The following is a 5,121-nucleotide window of genomic DNA, read 5'->3' on the forward strand; positions in this document are numbered from 1 at the left end:
TGTCCCCAAGCAACTAAAAACAAAATAGGATAAAAAAAAGAGAATATACAATAAATCTCAAAAATATCAATGAATATTAGTTTCAATTAGATGAGCGGGACTAGTAGCTTTTTTCTCCTGAACAGTTTTGGCATCTCACTTTATCCTTTGAAGTTCAGAATGATTGGCATCCATAGGAACTTAGAATTCAGATAGTGTTATTGATTCTCGTAGTTTAGTATGTTGATCTTTGAACACAGCTACTTTATGAGTCTTGGACGTGACCCTAAGCATTTTATTTTCCAGTATTACCACCGGATACATAAATGCCACAGACACATAACTGGGTGAACCTTTTCAGATTGTGACTCAGCTTTGCTAGAGTCCCCAGTTAGAGGTACCCAGAGCTCTTAAGAACACTCTTTTTGCTTTGGACCACGACTTTAATCGTTCAGTCTCAAGCTTTTCACTTGACACCTTCACGCCACAAGCACATGGTTAGGGACAGCTTGATTTAGCCGCTTAGGCCAGAATTTTATTCCTTTGGGCCCTCCTATCCATTAATGCTCAAAGCCTTGGATCCTTTTTACCCTTGCCTTTTGGTTTAAAGGGTTATTGGCTTTTTCTTCTTGCTTTTTCTTTTTCTTTTTTTATTTTATTATTATTATTAGAGTAAAGTATCGTTTTTGTCCCCGACGTTTGGGGTAAATCCTATTTGTGTTCCTAACGTTTAAATCGTCCTATTTGTATCCCTAACGTTTGTAAAAGTGATTCAATGTTATCCTGTTGTCAATTACACATCATGAACGCTTTAGTTTGAATTTTAAAAACCTCTTCTTGAAGTTAGAATATAAATGTTTGGGATAGAATCGATGATCTACTCCGAAAAATTGCTCATCAAATGTTAAAACTAATTCCTATAACATTTACATAATTCACTTTTCTAAGGATATAATTGAATCTAAACACAAATAGTGGGTATAATATTAAAATTGACCACATCCATGTGAGACCTAATTGAGAATGAATACATCCAAATGAGAATAATTGAAAAATATAATCTGATTTGTTAGTATAATTGATAGTAGGATAACATTGAATCACTTTTATAAACGTTAAGGATACAAATAGGACGATTTAAACGTTAGGGACACAAACAGGACTTACCCCAAACATTTGGGACAAAAACGATACTTTACTCTTATTATTATTATTATTTTCGCCCCCCCCCCTTTTTTTCGCAAGCTTTGTGTTTTTCACTGCTTTTTCTTACTTCAAGAATCAATTTTAAGATTTTTTAGATTATCAATAACATTTCTCTTTTTTCATTATTCTTTCAAGAGCCAACAATTTTAACATTCATAAACTTCTCTATAAAAAATATGCACTGTTCAAGCATTCATTCAGAAAACAAAAAGTATTGCCACCACATCAAAATAATTAAACTAATTTCAAGATAGAATTCGAAATTTATATACTTCTTTTTCTTTTTTAGAAAACATTTTTTATTTAAGAAAGGTGAAAGATTCATGGAATCATTCATAGCTTTAAGATATAGACACTAAACACTAATGATCATGTAATATAAACACAAACATAGACAAAACATAAAGCATAAAAACGAAAAATAGAAAAATAAGAACAAGAAAATTAAAGAAGGGTCCACCTTAGTGACAGCGGCTAGTTCTTCCTCTTGAAGATCCTATGGAGTGCTTTTGGTGCTCCATTCTTAGTTGCTCCATGTTAGAACTCAAATCTCCTAAAGAAGTGTTGAGTTGCTCCCAATAGTTATGTGGAGGAAAGTGCATCCCTTGAGGCATCTCAGGGATTTCTTGATGAGAAATTTCCTCATGCTCTTGTTGAGGTCCATGAGTGGGCTCTCTTGTTTGCTCCATCCTCTTTCTAGTGATGGGTTTTTGAGATGAATTTTTCCATCTCCCATGACTCAGAGGTGGAAGCAATTGCCTTCCCTTTCCTCTTTCTAGAGGTTTCTTCGGCCTTAGGTACCATTAATGGTTATGGAAAAACAAAAAGCAGAGCTTTTTCCCATACTAAACATAAAAAGTTTGCTCGTCCTCGAATAAAAGAGGAAAGAAATGAGGAGAAGAAGAAGAAATAGAGGAGATGGAGGTGTGTTTTGGATTCAGCCAAGGGGGGTGTAAGTGTTTATGATGTGTGAAGTTGAAGGTGGTAAGGAGGGGTATTTATAGGTTAAGAGAGAGGGAAGTCGTGTATTAGCGGGTTGGGTTGGGAGGGAAATGTTTTTAAATTTGAATGGTGAGGTAGGTGGGGTTGGTGGGTTTTGGGAATAGTAGATGGATATGAGTGGGGAAGAGAGTATAGGGAAGAGGGTATGATTTGATAGGTGAATGGTATTTGGGGAAGAGTGTTATGGAAAGGTGTGAAGAGGAGAGAAAGAGAGGTGGGGATCCTGTGGGGTCCACAGATCCTGAGGTGTCAAGGAATTCTGCTCCCTGCACCTTTCTGGCATTTAAATGCCCTTTGTGTGCCATTTCTGGCATTTAACGTCAACTCTGCTACCTTTTCTAGCGTTAAATGCCAGGCTGATGCCCTTTTCTGGTGTTTAACACCAACCAGACACCAGACACCCTTTTCTGGCGTTAAACGCCAGTCTGTCTACCAATTCTGCAGTTATTTTTGTGACTTCACATGATCATCTTACCTAAAAAAAAGCATAACATGATAATGGAAAATAAATAAATATAATTAAATAACATTGGGTTGCCTCCCAATAAGCGCTTCTTTAATGTCAATAGCTTGACAGTGAGCTCTTAGAGAGCTTCACAGAGGCTCAGAGCTTAATGGTGGCCTACAAACACCAAACTTAGAAGTTGAGTGTGGGGACTCTGTTTGACTCTGTATTGAGAGAAGCTTTTCATGCTTCCTCTCCATGGTTACAGAAGAATATCCTTGAGCCTTAAACACAAGGTAGTCCTCATTCAATTGAAGGACTAACTCTCCTCTGTCCACATCAATCACAGCTTTTGCTGTGGCTAGGAAGGGTCTTCCAAGGATAATGGATTCATCCTCATCCTTCCCAGTATCTAGGATTATGAAATCAGCAGGGATGTACAGGCCCTCAACCTTCACTAAGACATCCTCTACAAGTCCATAAGCCTGTTTCTTTGATTTGTCTGCCAACTCTAGTGAGATTCTTACAGCTTGTACCTCAAAGATCCCTAGTTTCTCCATTACAGAGAGTGGCATGAGGTTTATACCTGACCCCAGGTCACACAGAGCCTTCTCAAAGGTCATGGTGCCTATGGTACAGGGTATTAAGAACTTTTCGGGATCCGGTTTCTTCTAAGGTAATTTCAGTTGAACCAAGGCATTCAGTTCATTGATGAGCAATGGAGGTTCATCCTCCCAAGTCTCATTACCAAATAACTTGGCATTCAGCTTCATGATTGCTCCTAGATACTAAGCAACTTGCTCTTCAACAATATCTTCATCCTCTTCAGAAGAAGAATACTCATCAGAGCTCATGAATGGCAACAGTAAGTTCAGTAGAATCTCTATGGTCTCTGTATGAGCCTCAGATTCCTTTGATTCCTCATTAGGGAACTCCTTAGTGGTCAATGGATGTCTATTGAGGTCTTCCTTACTGGAATTCACTACCTTTCCCTCCTCTACAGGTTCGGCCATTTTGGACATATTAATGGCCTTGCACTCTCTCTGTGGATTCTCTTCTGTATTTCTTGAGAGAGTACTTAGAGGGATTTCAGTGACTATTTTACTCAGCTAACCCACTTGTGCCTCCAAATTTCTGATGGAGGACCTTGTTTCAGTCATGAAACTGAGAGTGGTCTTAGATAGATCAGAGACTATGGTTGCTAAGTCAGAGAGGCTCTGCTTAGAATTCTCTGTCTGTTGCTGAGAAGTTGATGGAAAAGGCATGCTATTGCCAAACCTATTTCTCCCACCATTATTATTATTATTGAAACCTTGTTAAGGCTTCTGTTGGTCCTTTCATGAGAGATTAGGATGATTACTCCATGAAGGATTGTAAGTGTTTCCATAGAATTCTCCCATGTAATTCACTTCTTCCATTCCAGGATTCTTAGGGTCATAAGCTTCTCCTTCAGAGGAGGCTTCTTTAGTACTACCGGATGCAGCTTGCAATCCAGTCAGATTTTGAGAAATCATATTGACTTGCTGAGTCAATATTTTATTCTGATCCAATATGACATTTAGAGTATCAATCTCAAGAACTCCTTTCTTCTGAGTCATCCCATTATTCACAGAATTTCTTTCATAAATGTACATGAACTGGTTATTTGCAACCATTTCAATGAGTTCCTGGGCTTCTGCAGGCATTTTTTCAGGTGAAGAGATCCACCAACAGAGTGGTCCAATGACATCTTGGACAATTCAGACAGACCATCATAGAATATACATAGGATGCTCCATTTTGAAAACATGTCAGAAGGACACCTTCTGATTAATTGCTTGTATCTTTCCCAAGCTTCATAGAGGGATTCACCTTTCTTTTGTCTAAAGGTTTGGACTTCCACTCTAAGCTTACTCAACTTTTGAGGTGGGAAAAATTTGGCCAAGAAAGCATTGACCAACTTTTCCCAAAAGTTCAGGCTTTCTTTAGGTGTGAGTCCAACCATCTCCTAGCTCTGTCTCTTACAGCAAAAGGGAAAAGCATAAGTCTGTAGACCTCGGGATTAACTCCATTGGTTTTAACAGTATCAAAGATTTGCAAGAATTCAGCTAAGAACTGATGAGGATCTTCCAATGGAAGTCCATGAAACTTGCAATTCTACTGCATTAGAGAAACTAATTGAGGCTTAAGTTCAAAGTTGTTTGCTCCAATTGTAGGAATTGAGATGCCTCTTCCATAGAAGTCGGAAGTTGGTGCAGTAAAGTCACCAAGCATCTTCCTTGCATCTCCACCATTATTGTTGTTTTTGGCTGCCATGTCTTCTTCTTTTTTGAAAATTTCTGTAAGGTCTTCTCCAGAATGTAGTGTTTTATCTTCTCTTAGCTTCCTCTTCAGAGTCCTTTCAGGTTCAGGATTAGCTGCAACAAAAATGTCCTTATCCTTGTTTCTGCTCATATGAAAAAGAAGAGAACAAAAAGAAAAGTAGAATCCTCTATGTCACAGTATAGAGA

The 5,121-nt window shown here is 38.1% G+C and overlaps 1 non-coding gene across 1 annotated transcript; it reads left to right on the forward strand.

Moving 5' to 3' along the window:
* Positions 1–4,419: 4,419 nt before the first annotated feature.
* Positions 4,420–4,523, forward strand: LOC112739665 (small nucleolar RNA R71). The gene has a single exon (XR_003170598.1). It is a non-coding gene; the product is annotated as a small nucleolar RNA R71 (small nucleolar RNA).
* The last annotated feature ends 598 nt before the right edge of the window (positions 4,524–5,121 follow it).

The sequence above is a fragment of the Arachis hypogaea genome, chromosome 13 (genome assembly GCF_003086295.3).
Source record: "Arachis hypogaea cultivar Tifrunner chromosome 13, arahy.Tifrunner.gnm2.J5K5, whole genome shotgun sequence".
In the NCBI taxonomy this organism is placed as follows: Eukaryota; Viridiplantae; Streptophyta; class Magnoliopsida; order Fabales; family Fabaceae; genus Arachis; species Arachis hypogaea.